This window comes from Melanerpes formicivorus, unplaced genomic scaffold, assembly GCF_026170545.1.
Source record: "Melanerpes formicivorus ecotype bairdi unplaced genomic scaffold, bMelFor1.0.p_v2 SCAF_1, whole genome shotgun sequence".
In the NCBI taxonomy this organism is placed as follows: domain Eukaryota; kingdom Metazoa; phylum Chordata; class Aves; order Piciformes; family Picidae; genus Melanerpes; species Melanerpes formicivorus.
The window spans coordinates 39,150,603-39,168,555 of NW_027142353.1; positions in this window are offsets into that span (position 1 = coordinate 39,150,603).

Sequence of the window (17,953 nt, forward strand, 5' to 3'; positions counted from 1 at the left end):
AGTAAGTGAAGTCTCAGTATAAAGGGGCATGCTCCAAAGTAATCAAGATACAACCCTATATGTAGAAGACACTGCAACCTAGTCAAGACATAGCAAATGACCACGTTTGCTTCCAAAGCCCATTGGAATAAAAGTAAAATTGATTATTTAAATCAAGAGTCTTACTGGAACTGTTAGTGAAATATTCAATTTCAGCCATCTGTGACATGCAACAGTTTGCATCTGGAATCACATTCAAATTGTATGATAAGCAAAATAGATGTTGCAACACTAGATAAGCAACAGCAAACCATTCTACTTCACCATGCACAGCTGAGGAGGATTGTTGATTATGATACCCCATCTGAGTTAAAACAAACTTCTTGCAAAGAAAGTAACCTTTTCAGAAGTACTAATTCTATGGCTGTGCTTATGCACAGATAGCCATATTGGAGCATCGATATTTTCATTAAGCTGTGGAACTCAACAATCAATCATTATATCTACAGTACAGTTTCTCTGATTCAAGGTCTCCTTTCTCTATTGTCAGATTAAATGTAATTAAAGTATAATGCTGCAGAAACCAGGTGACTGCAGTTGCTTTAAACTATTGTTCCATTAATATCTACATTCCTTTCCTTCATCTGATCCTCATGAAATTCAATATATGGAGGACTGATTCTAAGGACATGCAATTATTAAACAGGACTAGTCTTACCAAGTCAATTTTGTATTACACTTCCTACAAGGAGCATCTGGAGGAGCTGGGGTTGTTCAGTCTGGAGAAGAGGAGGCTGAGGTGAGACTTTATCACTCTCTACAACTGCTGGAAGGGAGGTTTGAACAAGAAGGAGGCCAGCCGCTTCTCCTTGGTGGCAAGTGATGGAAGTAGAGGAAATGGTTACAAGCTGTATCAGAAGAGGTTTATTTAGGTTGGATATTAGGAAATATTTCTTCACTGAAGGGGTTATCAAACATTGGAATGGTCTGCCCAGGGCCGTGGTGGAGTCATCAACCCTGGTGTTGAAGCACAATGTGGACCTGGCACTTAGGGACCTGGTTTAGTGTTGACCCTTCAGTGCTGGGTTGAAGACTGGACTGGACAATCTTGAATGTGTCTTCCAACCAGTTATATTCTGTGCTTCTGTGATTCTGTGAATTTTAGGCAGTGTTCATTTTGAAAGTCTTCACATTTATGTAAATATTCTGACTTGAGGCATATGGATAAGTCACTGTTACTTAAATGAACAATTCTCTTTTTAGAAGAGCTTAATTTTATCATCCTGATTTTTCAATTTTATATGCTATGGACAACATCCAATAAGAGCGTTTTCCAACATAGCTCTCAAATACAATCCTGTTTCAATTATGCAACACTTCTGTGGTAACTTTAATAACTGGAAAAAAAGTGTAATAATAGAGAAGAACTTAAAAACCTTCATATCAAAAACCTGGGGGGAAGAAGCTGTCAGTTAAATGGCTGCTCTAATTTCAGTCCAAGTAACAAGGTGGAAATGAATGAGAAACTGTATGTGGCATGTAATTTGGTTATGTGAGATTGTGTGAGGTCACCATTCACGGGAAATAAAAGTACATGGCCAGCAGAAAAATATTATAAAAATTCACACCTTTTCTGAAGATATGCTGAAAATTGACCAGTAAATTAGGTACTCAGAATGTTCATCTAAGATGCTTGGGACTTCAGGTCCAGTTCCTAGGAACCAAAGACACCATATAATATAACAGAGCAAGAAATCTGATTTTTGCATTTCAGGCTTGTAGCTTACACTGTGACAAATTCTGTGCGTTGAATGGTTTTATTTCTCTTTTTTTTTTTTTTAATTTGACTTGCTAATTACAGTTTTTGGGGCTTTTGCCTTGTTTTAGGTACCGTGAGTTGGGCCCTTTTTTGGCATTTTCCTAGGTATTTTAGGTCTTCTCTTGTCTGGTATCCTTGACAGAGGTTTTTCTTTCATATCTTGGCACCAAACACAGCTCCTTGTTCCAACCTAGTTAGCACTGGATAGAATTAAAAAAAAAAAAAAAAAAAAAAAAAAAAAAAAAAAACAACATTATATTTTGTTTACCTAAGATGGCAAGAGGCTGTCATGAGTTTTTGTTCCAGGAACTTTTGATGGGTAGAGGCTGTTGTCATTAGCTTGGTTATTAAGGCTTTCCCTAGCAGTAGGTTATATGTTGAATAACTATATTTAACTTTTTCTGCAGCACCAAGTTATGGAACAAAATATTGCAGTGTCTGCATTGAGGCTACTACCTTTTCATCAAGATTGTCCAATGTTTATTTATCATACTGGACCTAGGAATGCTCTCTGACATATTTTTGTCCAGTAAGTCATATTTCTGTAGAAAGAACCTTTAAGTGAATCAACATTTGCCAGTGGAAAAAATACATCAGTTTTGAAAAATTCCAGGCTACAGCTATTACTAGTTTTATGTAGACACTGTAGATGTCTGCAAAATCATCTGGAAACAGAGAGAAGCAGGTGTTTTGTGACTATATTTTCTCCAAAAGACCACAGTGTTATTGAACCATCTATTTTTACTGCATAACATGTATCATCTCCAATGCTGTGGGTGCTCTCATCAAGCACCAAAGGGCCACAAATCACAGGTCTCCAAAACAGTAGTTTAAGTAATAAGAATAATTTGTAACTTCTAATTCTTTGTAGGGGCCTTGACTTTAGAGTGGCATTAACCAAAAAGCAACCACAACAGATTTATGCATTGTAGACAACTAGAAAAGGTGTCAGAGTGAATCTTATTTTGTTTAAAGTGACACTGGAGGTTATGTGCAAAGTTTTGCTGTAGAAAAATTACACAGCAGTGGAAGGAAAACACTATACTTCTCCGAATTTTCCTGTGTTACTAGGTAGTGTAGACATTTCCTTTTCTGGATACTGGATATAGACAATTTATTTGAAATTATATCCCAGCTCAAATAATTGGAAATAATGTCATTAACCAGGATAGAGCTCATATTCTGAGTTTAAAATGTATCCAATCACTACCAAAATGCACAGCTCTTCAATACAGCTTATCAGCTGCATTAATCACAACCTAACATTGCCCTAAAAACAGGGAGGACCTGGACATGCCAAGAACTGACAGAAATTCTGTGTCTTGATACCCAGCATGCTAGTGACCCTGAAAAACTTGCTTTAGAAGGAAAAATATCACTGTTTATGAACAAAGCTTGGGAAAAAAAAAAAAAAAAAAACCACAGGAAAACATTGACAATTACAAAGGGAAGTATCAAAGATGTTTGGGCATCTTGATGCAGTGTCCAGTTTTACTGAGGAAATCTGTGAGTGGTGGTGCAGTGGTGCACTGATGTGCTCTGCTTCATTTTGGCCTGAAGGAGATTCCTGTTGCAAGGCTTCTGTGTTTGAAAATATAAGTAGGTTCCACAAAGCTGGATTTGGGCCCTCCAAGGGTCCTTCCCACACATCCAGTCCCATGGGAAGAGAGGTGAGAGGTCTTGAGCATAAGCCCTATGAGGAGAGGCTAAAGGAGCTGTAGTTGTTTAGCCTGAACAAAAGGAGGATCAGGGGAGACTTTGTTGATCTCTACAACTACCTGAAAGGAGGTTATAGACAGCTGGGCATTGGTCTGCTCCCAGGAAACCAGCACCAGAACAGGAGGACACAGTCTCAAGCTGCACCAGGGGAAGTTTAGGCTTGAGGCAAGGAGAAAGTTCTTCACAAAAAGAGTAATTGGCCATTGGAATGGGCTGTCCAGGGAGGTGGTGAAGTCACCATCCCTGGAGGTGTTCAAGAGGGGATTGGACGTGGCACTTGAAATCATGGTGTAGCTAGTCATGAGGTGTTGGGTGAAAGGCTGGACTTGATGATCTCTGAGGTCTTTTCCAACCTTATTGATTCCATGATTCTATGACTCTATTTTTCCTAGTACTTCTGAAAAAATCTTTTTTGCTTTCCTTCTGTAATTAACAAGGAAGTGGTTCTTCTTGTCTCCTCCAACATTTTTGGGGCTTTCACTTCCTGCAGTCATTCCTCAATGCCAGAGAGTAAGTATAAATCAAGATGTCAGTCTATTTTAATGATCAAAATGAAGACATTTTCCATTTTCTAAACAGTCAAGGAAACAGTTTGTCTATTCAGGTTGCAAAATAATAAAGTAATAGGTCAGGAACCATCTTAACTTCTCTGTCTGACAGCACTCAGCATGATGTGCTATGATTTGTGGCTTAGATTCAGGCATTGTCATATTGAGAAGAGTAAATGTGATGGAAAGTTCACTAAAATAGAATTAATTTTGAAAAACACAACCTCAGCAGCATCTTTATTTGTCTATAATGCATGAAGAAATACTTTTACATAGATCATTTACCATAGGCATAAATTAATGTCTAACACTTGTCAGGGATAGAAAACAAATTTGCATGAAGCACTTTGATGTATTTGTTAACTGACCCTTTTGCTACCTCCTTTAATTAGAATTTCATATCTAGTAAAATGTATCATTTCTTTCTGATTGCTACATACCAAAAGTGGAGGGAGAAAGTCATTTTAGAACAAGCATTCACACCTGAACCATATATAGATAAATATTCTACATCTATTTCATAGCTAGCTTGCAGAGTGGATTAAAAAAAAAATGAAGTATGCACCATTTATCTGACTTTTCAAAACAAGTAACACCTATTTCTGTAGTGAGAAGGAGATAGAATTAAAAAAATGCAGGGGTAATTTATTTTTTACTCAGTTTTCTTTCTCACATTTTTTCTCTGAAGATTTTCTGTCATCCCTATGCTGTTAGGAACAGGGAGTTAGGATTCATATAGATTGTTTAATTCTTTAGATAGTTCTAGAAGGAGAGTGAAAAGCCACAGAAAGCGAATGGTCTCAGCATTGATACTTTCTCTCTTGATAAGATGGTGAGTCGAGCAAATATTAGTGCTGAGAGGTGTTCTCCCGTTGTCCCAATGTCATGCTATCTTAAAAGTGACTTGGGCCAACTGCACAAGACACCCTGTGTGGATTACCTTGCTCTCCAAATACTGGGTCATACTCCCTCCTGTCTGCCCTGCTACCCTCTTGCATTTCCTTCCTGCAATACAACTATTTGCTATTGTGGACCATTTCATTTAACTATTGCTATTCATAGCCAATTGTAATTATTAGCCTAAGATGTGTTATTCTTAAGAAATTACTACTCCTTCAACTTTCTATCATATGAATAAATATGTAAGTATGAATAAGGTTGTTACCATAGCACCTCTTGTTAAGCATAAACACTCAGCACAACAGGATTTCTGAAAGCTACAAGGAGCCCAGTGAAAATGGGATACCTGTGAAACTCATCTGTCATCAACAGAAGGGTCATGAGCAAAGTTGCTATCAGATTGATAGAGCAGGATGAAAGAAATGGTATCAATGCAGGCTGTAATCCCAAATACTTTATAGTCTCGTGTAGGTCAGTTAACCAGGAAAGGATTAAGCACACCATCTTGCACGTTGCCCGGCTGAGAATCTCTTCTCCCACTTCCCTCTCCTCCCTCTCAACTAGAGGGAAAAAAACAGGAAGGAGCAAATCCACCAAACAATAATTTGGAGTTGGCTTGGAAGTAGACAGGTAAAGAGTTTTCTTTAAACAATATATATATATATAACAATAACAGTTAAGGTTTACAAGGGCAAGAAACAAGGATGGATAGGAGGGGGACAAAAAAAGAATAATACAAAATCAGTCTCCCTCTGAAGAGGCACGGAAGCAGCAGGGAGAAGGATCAGGTCCGACCACGTGTCAGAGGAGCAGGAGGGCAGCTGCAGTAGCTCTCATCCAGGAGAGGCAGGAGCCAAAAGGCACTAATAGCTGCAATGCCCTGCTTTTTATACCCTAGCTGGGCAGGGAGGGGGGAGTGGAACAGACTCAGCTTCCCTGGGAGGGGGAAAAGGCCCTGCAGGGAGTGCAAAGTACCTGCAAGCCCTCCACCCTGCTTTGGTTTTTTTGTTTTCAGAATGGGTGTTAACCCACCACACCCAGGAAAAGACTTGTTGAAGTATACTGTGAAATGATGAGAAGAATGATAGCAGTGGCTGTCAGCTCGTGTTGTTTAGAGATTTTGCTTTGTTTTATGTGATTTTTTTGACCCTTGTCTCTGTTTGAAGCAAGTCAAAACAAGCTTGAAATGAAGGAAAGTTGACATCTACCTCTTGGCTGGACAGTAACAAATCCCACTAGTGCAATCTTTTCCTTTCCAGTTGCCATTGTCATGATGGCAGTTTAATGTGGAGGGGAAAAAAAGACAGGGAAAAGGGTTACTGTGAATCTCTTTCAGTCAGCTAACAAACAAGAGTACCTAGAGATTTTATCTTGCTGGAAATACAAAGTGCCCTTGAAATCTTTGCTAGCTTTCCAGCACCAGATTATACTACTTCATAGCTACTATAAACAGGCCTTGCAGATTTCTGAAAACATTTTTGGAAGATTTGTCACCAGTTCTCATCAATTGAGGCATTTACAAACCTCTCTGGTGGGTTGAAAATTCCGCCCCCCCTGGCTACAACATCAAATTTGCCAGACCAGCTCAGTTGAAAGCAAATGAAAGCTGTATTTACAAGCAAAACTACAATTTACAATGAAATGCAATGAATATGTACAAAATATACAGTATTGAAAATATTTACAGATATTTACAATTAATAAACAGCACAAGGACCCCCCTGGCCAAAGACCACTGGAGCTAATAGCTTCTCCCTTCCCTACCTCCTCCCCTACCTGCTGTACACAAAAAGGACAAGACAAAGAGCAGAGAAGTTGTTAATACCAGTCACGACAAAAGTGATGCAGCCAAGGTCAGTAAAGCCAGAAGCATCAGCCAAAGCCAAAGAAGCACAGAGAGAGATTGTTTTCCTAACTAAATCTTAAATCCATTAACTTTCCAATGGGATTGTTTAGAACTATCATTATTTTCCTTTTTACACCCAATGGTGATTTATTTTCATTCTACTGCTTTCTGTTCAAGATCTGTGAATATTTTTAAAGGCATAGCCTAAAACTACCACACCCTGGACTTCTGCAAGGCTAACTTTGTACTCTTCAGAGATATACTTGCAGGAATCCCATGGGCTAACACTCTGGAGGGTTGGAGGAAAATTGGTCAATTTTTAAATGCCATGTCCTCAGAGCCCTAGATAGGTGTGTTTCCTTGAGTAAGAAAAGGGGTAGATGTGCCAGGAGACCTGCATGGATTAGCAAGGACCTTCTGAAGGAAATCTCATGGAAGAAAGATACTTACAGGTCGTCAAGAAGGGACTTGTCACTTGGGAGAACTATAGAGGAGTTGCCAGGGCATGTAGGAAGGCAACAAGGAAAGCCAAAGCCCTCTTGGAACTAAAAGTGGCAAAAGAAGTTAAAGAGAACAAGAAGGGTTTCTTCAAATATATCAGTAGAAAAAGGAAAAGTAGGGAAGGTGTCACCCCACTGCTGAATGAGGAGGCAGCCCTGATAACTGAGGATGCAGAGAAGGCAGAGCTGCTGAATGCCTTCTTTGCTTCAGTCTTTATTCCTAAGACTGAACACCCCTATGAATTCCAGACTCTGGATGAAAGAGAAGACTGAAAGAGGGAAGACTCTCTGCTAGTCAATGAAGACTCAATTAGGGATCAGTTACATAAATTGAATAATCACAAGTCTGTGGGCCCTGATGCAATGCACTCAAGAGTGTTGAGAGAGCTGGCTGCTGGTGTTGCTCTACCACTCTCCATCATTTTTGCCAAATCCTGGCAAACAGGAGAGGTGCCTGAAGGGAAGCCAATGTCACTCCAGTCTTCAAAGAGTGTAAGAACAAGGTTCCAGGAAACTACAGACCAGTCAGCCTCACCTCCATCCCTGGAAAAAATGATGGAGCAGCTCATCCTGGAGGTCATCTCTAGGTACTTGGAAGAGAAGATGATCAGGAACAGTCAGAATGGATTTACCAAGGGGAAATTCTGCTTTACTGATAGCCTTCTGTGATGTAGTAAACAGAATGGGTAGATGTGAGGAGACCAGTGGATGTAGTCTACCTTGACCTTAGCAAGGCCTTTGACACTGTCTCCCATATCACCCTTCTGAGTAAGCTCCGGAAGTGTGGGATAGAAGAACAGACAGCAAGATGGATTAGGAAATGGTTACAAAATAGAGTCCAAAGAGTAGTGGTCAATGGTGCCAAGTCCAGCTGGAGAGCTGTAACTAGTAGAGTTCCCCAGGGATCAGTGCTGGGTCCAGTTCTGTTCAACATCTTCATCAATGACATTGATGAGGGGACAGGCAGACAGTGTCTGCTCAGCAAGTTTGCTGATGATACGAAACTGGGAGGCTTGGCTGATATGCCTGAAGGCTGTGTGGCCATTCAGCAAGACTTGGACAGACTGGAGAGCTGGGCAGAGAGGAACCTAATGAGGTTCAACAAGGATAAGTGCAGAGTCCTGCATCTGGGAAGGAATAATAAACTGTACCAATACAGGTTGAGAGGTGATCTGCTGGGCAGCAGCCCTGTGGAGAAAGACCTGGGAGTCCTGGTGGATAACAAGTTATTCATGGGACAGCAATAGGATCTTGTGGCCAAGAAGGTCAATGGGATCCTGGGGTGCATTAAGAGGAGTGTGTTCAGCAGATCGAGAGAGGTTCTCATTGCCCTCTACTCTGCCTTGTTGAGAGCTCACCTGGAATATTGCATTCAGTTTTGGGCTTCCCAGTTGAAGAGGGACAAGGATATGCTGAAGACAGTCCATTGGAGAGTTACCAGGATGATTAAGGGACTGGAGCACATGCCCTGTGAGGACAGGCTGAGAGACCTGGGACTGTTTAGTCTGGAGAAGAGAAGACTGAGAAGGGATTTAATAAATGTTTATAAATATTTGAGGGCTGGGTGTCAAGAGGGAAGAGATGGGCTCTTTTCAGTGGCACCCTGTGATAGGACAAGGGGTAATAGATATAAACTACAGCACAGGAGGTTCCATCTCAACATGAGGAGAAACTTCTTCCCTGTAAGGGTTACAGAGCACTGGAACAGGCTCTCCAGATAGGTTGTGGAGTCTCCTTCTCTGGAGACTTTCAGGACCCATCTGGATGCATTCCTGTTTGACCTTCTTGTGATTATGGTTATTAATATTTAATAGATGGAACAGCTAATAAAAATATGTAATAGGTGGAACAGTTGATAAAAAAATTAATAACTTTATCAATAAAAAAATAATGTGGAAAATACTAATAAAACCTATTTACTGGTTCAAAATACTCGGTTGTGGAACAGATATCTCACCATCAGGAACATGTAACAATTTAAAAAATATTAGCAAGAAACCTCAAAAACCAACAAACAGTGATTTAAACTGAAAAGAAAAAAAATTTGGCAACATGCTGGCTTTGCCCACAACTGGGGATGGGAGGGGGTGAGGGGGAGGGGGGGCTCTAGAATTCTCTAGGGCAACAGACCTTTTAACAGATGCTTATAAAAATCATATTTAATAGGTTACTATCTGCAAATTGCTCTTTAGTCCAGTGTATTCAGTTACTATGTTTATAATCCACAGATTATGGTACCACACAGCACGCATGTGGATTTAAACAAAACCAAAATGGCATTAAACAGGTGAAAGTGGAAAGAATACAGTTTCATTTGTGCTGGCTTTTGCAGCTTGTTGCTGTAGCACAGACATGGGGAAGGCTTTTGTCTCTGAGGGCTTTGTAGCTTAAAACTTTGTAGAAAAGTGGTTGCTGCTGAAGCTTGCAGGGCTCATCAGCTTTGTAGTTTTACCTGTTATGGAGAGGTTCTTCAGCTGCAATCTTTGCAGCGGTTCTTATTGCTTCTTCCAATAAGACAAGATGGTCCCAGGGTCTTGGCTCCTCCAGGGTTCATCCCTCAGCCCAGCAAGACATGCTTGTCTGCTCCTGGGCTTTTATTTTTTATGCTTTCCTGCAAGGGGCACTTTCTGCATAAACTGAGGCACAGCTCGGATTCCAAATTGCAAGGCAAGCAAGGCTTCTTGTGGCTTCTCTCCCAGATCTTGGACAAGAAGGTAACCCAAAGAAATCTTTGGGCTAGTATTTATAGATTTCCCAAGGCAACGATGGCCAGTAGCCACAAAAATTAGGAGATAGAAACCTGATATTTTAACTTATGGAATAAATTTTTCTCCAAATGCGGCCAAAGGCATACATACTTGGCCCACTTGGACCACAGGGCATGCTCAGACAAGCCTGGGCAACATGGGCAATCTCCTGAAAAAACAGAGCTTCTGGATCCTGCTCCATTGTCTGGTTCAGGGCATATCTGAGGCTTTGTCCCATCAGGACAGACCTGTGCTAGATTCTACGGTCCTGCTCTGGCAGGGGGGGTTGGACTAGATGATCTCCAGAGGTCCCTTCCACCCCTAACATCCTGTGATTCTGTGATTTGCTACATAGCTCTCTGGATGCTACTTTTATCACATCACCTTCCAACGCTTTACCCAAGTCTCATCAAAATACTTACCTAGAATGAGACAGGTCATACCAGGTATTGCAACATTTACCAGCAATGGTGGCTCAGATTTTTGCAGGACTTTGTATCTGTTTTATTTTAGGCTTCACGTTTCAAACATTTCAAAATAATGATGCTGCAGGTGAAATGCAGCAGCCTATAAATTGTCTTCCCAGTCCTTCTGTTTTTACTTAAGAGGACATTCTGTGAGGAGATACAAGGGAACTCCAAATCTCACACAGCACAAACAAAGCCAGAGTAGAGGGAGAGAGAAGAATTATTTTCATCTCTGATTTAATTTCTCTCAGCTTTTGCCATGGCCAAAGTAAGATGGGCATTCACCCAAGCTCACTGGAGGGGAAATCATTTCCCAAGTACTGAATAGCCTCTGAAGAAGCTCATTTTTTTTAAACTGGCTATACTGGGAGCCTGGAGTCTTTGCAAAGAACACAAAATCAGATGCCTAGAGATAAGAGGTGTGGGGAATCTGAGCCAAGGAGCCTGACGACAACAATTATCAAATGGTGAGGAACAGGTGGGAAAAAAAAAAAAAAAAAAGAAAAAGAAAAGGTGAGATTTTTGTAAAACCCTATCCTTACAAATAGTTTCAGAGACTGTGAAGCTAGACTGTAGAGAAGGCAGTTTCTCTACTTGAACCAGCTGTCTGACCGATAAGGCTTTTATGCACCTTTTATCTTTCTTACCTCCCACTCTCCAGAAATTGCAGTGTTTAAAGCTCAAGTGATATACATGTTTCAAAGTTTCATGGTTTCATAAAGTGTGTGAAGAGCAGATTAGACTTTAGGCCTTGGAATAAGACCCAACACAATATGAAGAGTCTGGGGTCCTGGTTGTAGATTTTCTGTGAACTTCCTTCTATGAAACACTCCCAGGCAAATGTTTCCAATGTTGTTACCATATACCCATTTTGGGAAGACTGGATGGTTCAGCCCATAGATATATAGATGACTGCAACACAAAAATATGCAAATAACATTTCCTGCATTTTAAGATTATTAAGAGTATTTTCAGACTCTGTGTAACAGACACACATTCACAATAACAATCCTTCCACTTTTTCATACTCTTATTTATTTCATAAAGAATTCTATTTTCAGAAATATTTACAGTGAGATGTTTAAATCCAGATTACTGCTTTGCCAGCATTTCATTGTATATTCATAACTCTTTGTGACATGATGCCAATTGCTGAATTAATTGTTTAGTGAATATTTAGCATGACACTTGAAGAAATGTGACGAAAGTGCTGGCTCTAGACTCTATTTTAAGAGCTCTTGTTAATGAGTACCAGAAGTACCTCAAGGTATGTTGCAGTTCTGGTGATCATATAATACAACAAAGTGGTGCAGCAAAACATTAAAATCCTTAATTTTCTTGTAAGATGTTCAGGAAGTTAATTCATTTGGAGATACCTGGCCTTTGCTAGTTTACAATAAGGAAAACTTTTCAGTCTGGGTGGAAAAAACTTAGATACCCCATTGACACATCTCTACATAAAGTCTGGAAGTTTTAGATGAGAGATTTCCATTTTTCAATGCACTTTCATGCACTTTCTCCTTTGTCCTTACTTACCTTTTCTCATTCCTTCAATGGGCTGTTTCATACAGGTATTGCAATTAGATATTGCAGAGGCATATTCAGTCATCCAGTCCAAAGACCTGGTAATTTTACATTCCTTAAAATCAAAAGCATGTCCTAGAAGATTCAAGTTTAGTTCACTTCAGCACCAAGTCTACCAGAGTAGACCTTCCCCCATTTCCCATAGGAATCCATGTCTCAATGTAATAAACCTTCTGTGATGTGCAGTTTTCCTGCTCTAATTTCATCCCACTGCTTCTGGGTATAAACCTCCATAGCTTTACAGAATATGTCTCCAAACTTACTGTTGTTACACAGCCAGTGCTCAAAATATGAAGTGCTGATTTCTACTTGTCCAAGAATCCTCCTATGTAAGACAAGGTTTTCTGGGGCTATGCTAAAATAGGATTTTGAGGCAGGAAGTTGGTATTCTTCTAAGTGCTGAGTATGACTTCAGGTATTGCTTAGGTCTCAACACTCTAATAAATTCAGCAGTCAGCCATTGTTATTAACTATTTTTTTGCAGCCATATCAGTTTCATCTTTCCCCTCAATCTAGGAACCGATGATATAGAAGTAGACATCAGAGGCAAATCTACCAAACGAAACAGAAAGTGAAGACCACTATTGTTTTTCATGTGCTTTCTTGAGTTTCTCCATGTATTCATAACTTCTGGCTCTCTGTTGAAGAGAGCAACAAAATTTGAAGTTGTTACTTAAAACATTTGGAAAAGTCTCTTGTCCTGGTTGCTCATTTCTTTCCAGCACTGATAGAAGACTAGTATGTTTTCCCAAGAAGAGTACATTTTCCTATTTTCAAGTCCTGATGAACTTCAGTTTCATAGATCTCACAAGTGTCTCCTGCTTCTGAGAGTTTTTGCCACAGTCCAAAAGGAAGAATACTTTAGGTTGTGATGTGAAAGATGCTTGAAGCACTTTCAGCAATATACAATAAAACTAACGTAATGGATTTTTCCAGACTTTACCTCCTTTATGAAAGAAAGACTGTACAAATCTGACTAACAATTTTCTTCTTTAAAATCTTGACATTTGAACTCCTGGAAGTTAAAACTCGGAAAAATAATATAAAGTAAATCTTGCTAAAAATGTATTTTGACCTCTGTATAAATCATTCTTCTGGACAAGCTGCTCCTGGACTAGAGGGCAGACAAGATGAGGAAGAGAAAGGAATGGGATGCTTGGCTGGAAAACAACTGTAATATTCCCAGTATTGAGTCTTTTCAAGTCAATACTTGCTTCAGTTCCACTGACTTGAATATTATTGAAGCATAACTTTTAAAAATAGCTTTGAAGAATGTAACTTGAAAAGCTTCTTCATCCTAGGAGGAAAGACACTTAGAAATTATGTCAGTAGTTTAGCTTGAATCCCTCATCTGCAGACATCTGGAGAATGAACAGATATATTTTGAAAATCAGGAATTTGCAACTGGTAAAAATAATTTTCAAAGATGGTAACAGCAGCTGTGAATAAATACATGGAGATAAAATCCTGTCCACTAGTACTATTCCTCTGACCACCACTGATATCTTAAATAAAATGAAGTTTTTCTCTGTGTGGTGAGGGAAGTGGGATGGGGCTGTGAGGGGAGGCCTCAGTGCTCACATGAGTGTGTGCAACAGTAACATTACAGGCCTGAGGAAATAAATTGCTGTCTACAGAAAACATGTCCCCTCACTCAGTCTGGTTGATTGCCTCCTTCCTGTATCTTCAAACACCCAGGCAAGGTCATGTGAGTGAGAGACTGATAGCACTTGTGTTTACTTTTGTTTATGTTTCCTAGGCTTTACAGGGTGGCCTGCTCTGGCAAGGTAGCTAGGCTAGATGATCTTTCAAAGTCCCTTCCAGCCTCTAATTTTCTTTGATTCTGTAATTCTCTGATTGCGGGTGAGGTCCTCCAAAAGTCAAAAAAAATGGCATTAATCAAGAAAAAGGAAAGAAAAGAAAAAACAAACAAACAAACAAAAAGCCTTCAAAAGGAGCTTACAAGTATCTGATAAATCTCTAAAATTTTCCTTCAGTCTTTTGAGTCCTAAAAGAAAATGACAAATTGTTTTACCTGGTACTCCGTCTCTCAAAACGTTAGAGAAATCTTGAGATATCCTGGTCTAAAAGGTCTCCCTGCACACCAACATTTCTCTGCTTAGCATGAGCCATGACTTCCCCCAGGTACTCTGAAATCCCTGCTGGTTACAGGCTGTGAACCCCACTGGAGGGTTTTTAATGAAGTCTTTGCTCCTCAGGGCCGCTCTTGCCATGTCTGCTGAGCCTTCTCTGTTCCTGTGACTTGTCAAGATGATGGATAAATTAAATAGTTGGTTAACTACCTGGCTGCTGTTGTACGAATAAAGAAAGGGAACAGGGAGAATATAATGTCCCCAGAATCAGCCTGGGACAACATTATTAGCTCCACATTATTATGGACAAGCAACAAATACTTGTTGTTTAATAAAGCAGGGGCAAATACTAGCAGCTGCTACCAGAAGAGTGTACTGCTTGCAGTAATCAGAAACAACCTGCTGATGGGCTATGTAATAGAATTACAAATCAGTGAGGAAAAACTAGCACTCTCCCTGACAGGCTGATGTAGGTAGAGATGAGATAATTATGACCAAATAAATACCACAACAATAAAAATTCCCAGGGAGGGCAGCATAAGGCAAAGGCAGGCTTCAGTGCAGAGCTAATGAACAAATTATTGCTAAAATTCAACTCCCTTTAGCTGTAAAATGGAGATTAATTTGCTTTGCTATAAGTGCAGCTATTAAAAACCTCACAGACCTACAGATACGTTGCAGCGCAGAGATGATGAAAAGAGATTTCCATATCGTATTTGTAGTCTTGCAATTGTACACAAGGCTTTTGCTTATTATGAGAGGCTGAGATGATTAAGAATCATTCACATAGCCTTCAAAGTTACATTGTCTTTTCCAAAACTGATTTATGCTTACTCTCTTCTTTTCTTTCTGTCATCCACTTCTTTCTCCTTCCAGACATATGTCTATTAATGAGCAAATAGTGTTTTCTCTTTTTGTGACAGTATCTAACTGCATTTTTAGGAGACTATAAAAGTCACATAAAACTGCCAACCTTTTGAGGTCTACTCACAAACAGGTCAGCTTTTCAGAAATATTAAAACCACATTGTGGCAAGAGAGCAAGCTACATAGGAACTCCCAAATAGAGAATAAAACGACATCACATTGCCTTCCCAAGATTTTGAGATACGACAGACCAGGCTGGCAGACTTTATTAGATAGGCTACCCAAATCACAGGACAATTTAGGCTGGGAGGGATTCCCCAAAGGTTTTCATGCAGTCATGCTGGTTTCAACATTACAGACACATTGTATGCAGCAGTTATTTATAGGATCTCCCATATGACCTTCAAGTCAGCGCTTCAGGATGCTCCTTCACTGCTTTGTCGTTGTGGGTTGCTATACTTGAACTCTTTATGACTTTCATGGGGTCTTCTTTCCTCACCCATTTATGTCATTGCACACCAGAGATGAGGTCCCTTTTTTCTTTAGTAGCACTGAGTCATAGAACAGAATCATAGAATCATAGAATCAACAAGGTTGGAAAAGACCTCAAAGATCATCAAGTCCAACCTGTCATCCAACGCTTCATGCCTACTAGACCAAGGCACCAAGTGCCACATCCAATCCCCTCTTGAACACCTCCAGGGACAGTGACTCAACCACCTCCCTGGGCAGCCGATTCCAATGGCTAACAACTCTCTCAGTGAAGAACTTTCTCCTCACCTCCAGCCTAAACTTTTCCTGGCACAGCTTGAGAGTGTGCCCTCTCATTCTGGTACTGGTTGCCTGGGAGAAGAGACCAACCTCCCTTCAGGTAGTTGTAGACAGCAATAAGGTCTCCCCTGAGTCTCCTCTTCTCCAGGCCAAACAATCCCACCTCTCTCAGCCTCTCCTTGTAGGGCTTGTGCTCGAGGCCTCTCACCAGCCTCGTTGCCCATCTCTGGACAGGTTCAAGAGAATCAATGTCCTTCTTAAATTGAGGGGCCCAGAACTGGACACAGGACTCAAGGTGTGGCCTAACCAGTGTTGAGTACAGGGGCACAGTGGCTTCCCTGCTCCTGCTGGCCACACTATTCTTGATGCATGCCAGGATGCCATTGGCCTTCTGGGCCACCTGGGCACACTTCTGGCTCATGTTCAGCCAACTGTGAACCAGTACCCCCAGGTCCCTCTCTGTTTGGCCACTCTCCAGCCACTCCGACCCCAGCCTGTAGCACTGCATGGGATTGCTGTGCCCAAAGTGCAACACCCGGTACTTGGACTTGTTGAATACCATCCTGTTGGACTCTGCCCATCTGTCCAGCCTGTCAAGATCCCTCTGGAGAGCCTTTCTACTCTCTAACTGATCAGCACCTGCTCCCAACTTAGTGTCATCCGCAAATTTACTGATGATGGACTCAACCGCCTCATCCAGATCGTCTATGAAGATATTAAAGATGATGGGGCCCAAAATTGATCCCTGGGGGACACCACTAGTGACTGGCTGCCAGCTGGATGTGGCACCATTCACCACCACTCTCTGGGCTCAGCCCTCCAGCCAGTTGCTAACCCAGAACAGAGTGCTCCTGTCCAAGCCATGAGCTGACAGCTTGGCCAGGAGTTTGCTGTGGGCAATGGTGTCAAAGGCCTTGCTGATGTCCAGGTAGACTACATCCACAGCCTTCCCCACATCCACAAGGCAGGTCACTTGATCATAGAAGGAAATCAGGTTGGTCAGGCATGGTCTGCCCTTCCTAAATCCATGTTGGCTGGGCCTGAGCCCTTGGCCATTTTTCAGGTGCATAGTGATTGCCCCCAAGATGTTCTGCTCCGTAATTTTCCCTGGCACTGAGGTCAGGCTGACAGGCCTGTAGTTTCCAGGTGCCTCCATCTGACCCTTAATGCCACCTTGTTTTTTCAAACCTTTCTGGGCATACTACACAGATATTATACATGTTATTTCCACTCTATTCTTTTGTCTTTCTTGGGTGTATTTCCTTTAGCCTTTGTTTAGATGGGAAATAATTTGTGGCAGTGTGTGTCACATCTTAAAATCTCTGTAAAGTGTTGTAGGATATTATGGTGTTATCCAGCAAACCAATAATAATGAGGATAATGACTTCTTCTGTAGCTGTCAAACTTACTCTGTCTACAACTCATTTTTTAAAGATACAGAAAATGAAATGTTTGTCTTGATTTTCTGTCAAAGACATAAAATTTCCAGTGCATATGTATTTCATTTATTATCATTATTTTCACTCATTTGTGTAATCAATCTGAAAAAATGTTAGACATGCAAAAGCATATTAAGTGACATGTTGACAGTTTATAACTGGTTTCATACTGTTAAAATAGTGATTTGTCTGTGTTAGCTGCAGCTCTCACATTGTGGTGCTTTGGTAATGCCTGCTCTCAACTGCATTAGCTTAATTGCATTGCCTGTTGGTTCAGGACTCACCTGTTTTCTCATTAAAAGTTTTTGATTCAAATCAGTTAAAAAAATTACTCAACTTTATGGAAAAACAAAACAAAACAAAAATAGTGGATTCTTTGGTGTGTGGTGTTTATTTTTTGTTTGTTTGTTTGTTTGCCTTGGGGGTTTTCTTGCACTTAATGAAGTATTTTTAATTATATGTCTTTTTTTGTAATCTACTGGGCGATAGTTGGTTGTCCCTAGCAGTTTCCAGGAGCATTAATTGTATGAGCATACCTATAGAAATATCTTTTTGGCTTTGTGGATATAATTTCACTGAACTTCATGAGTTGGTTCCTATATAATTGAGAAAATTGCATGATCCATAATATATAGAGAAAATAAGCTTGAAATCATGAATAAGACTGTTTACTAC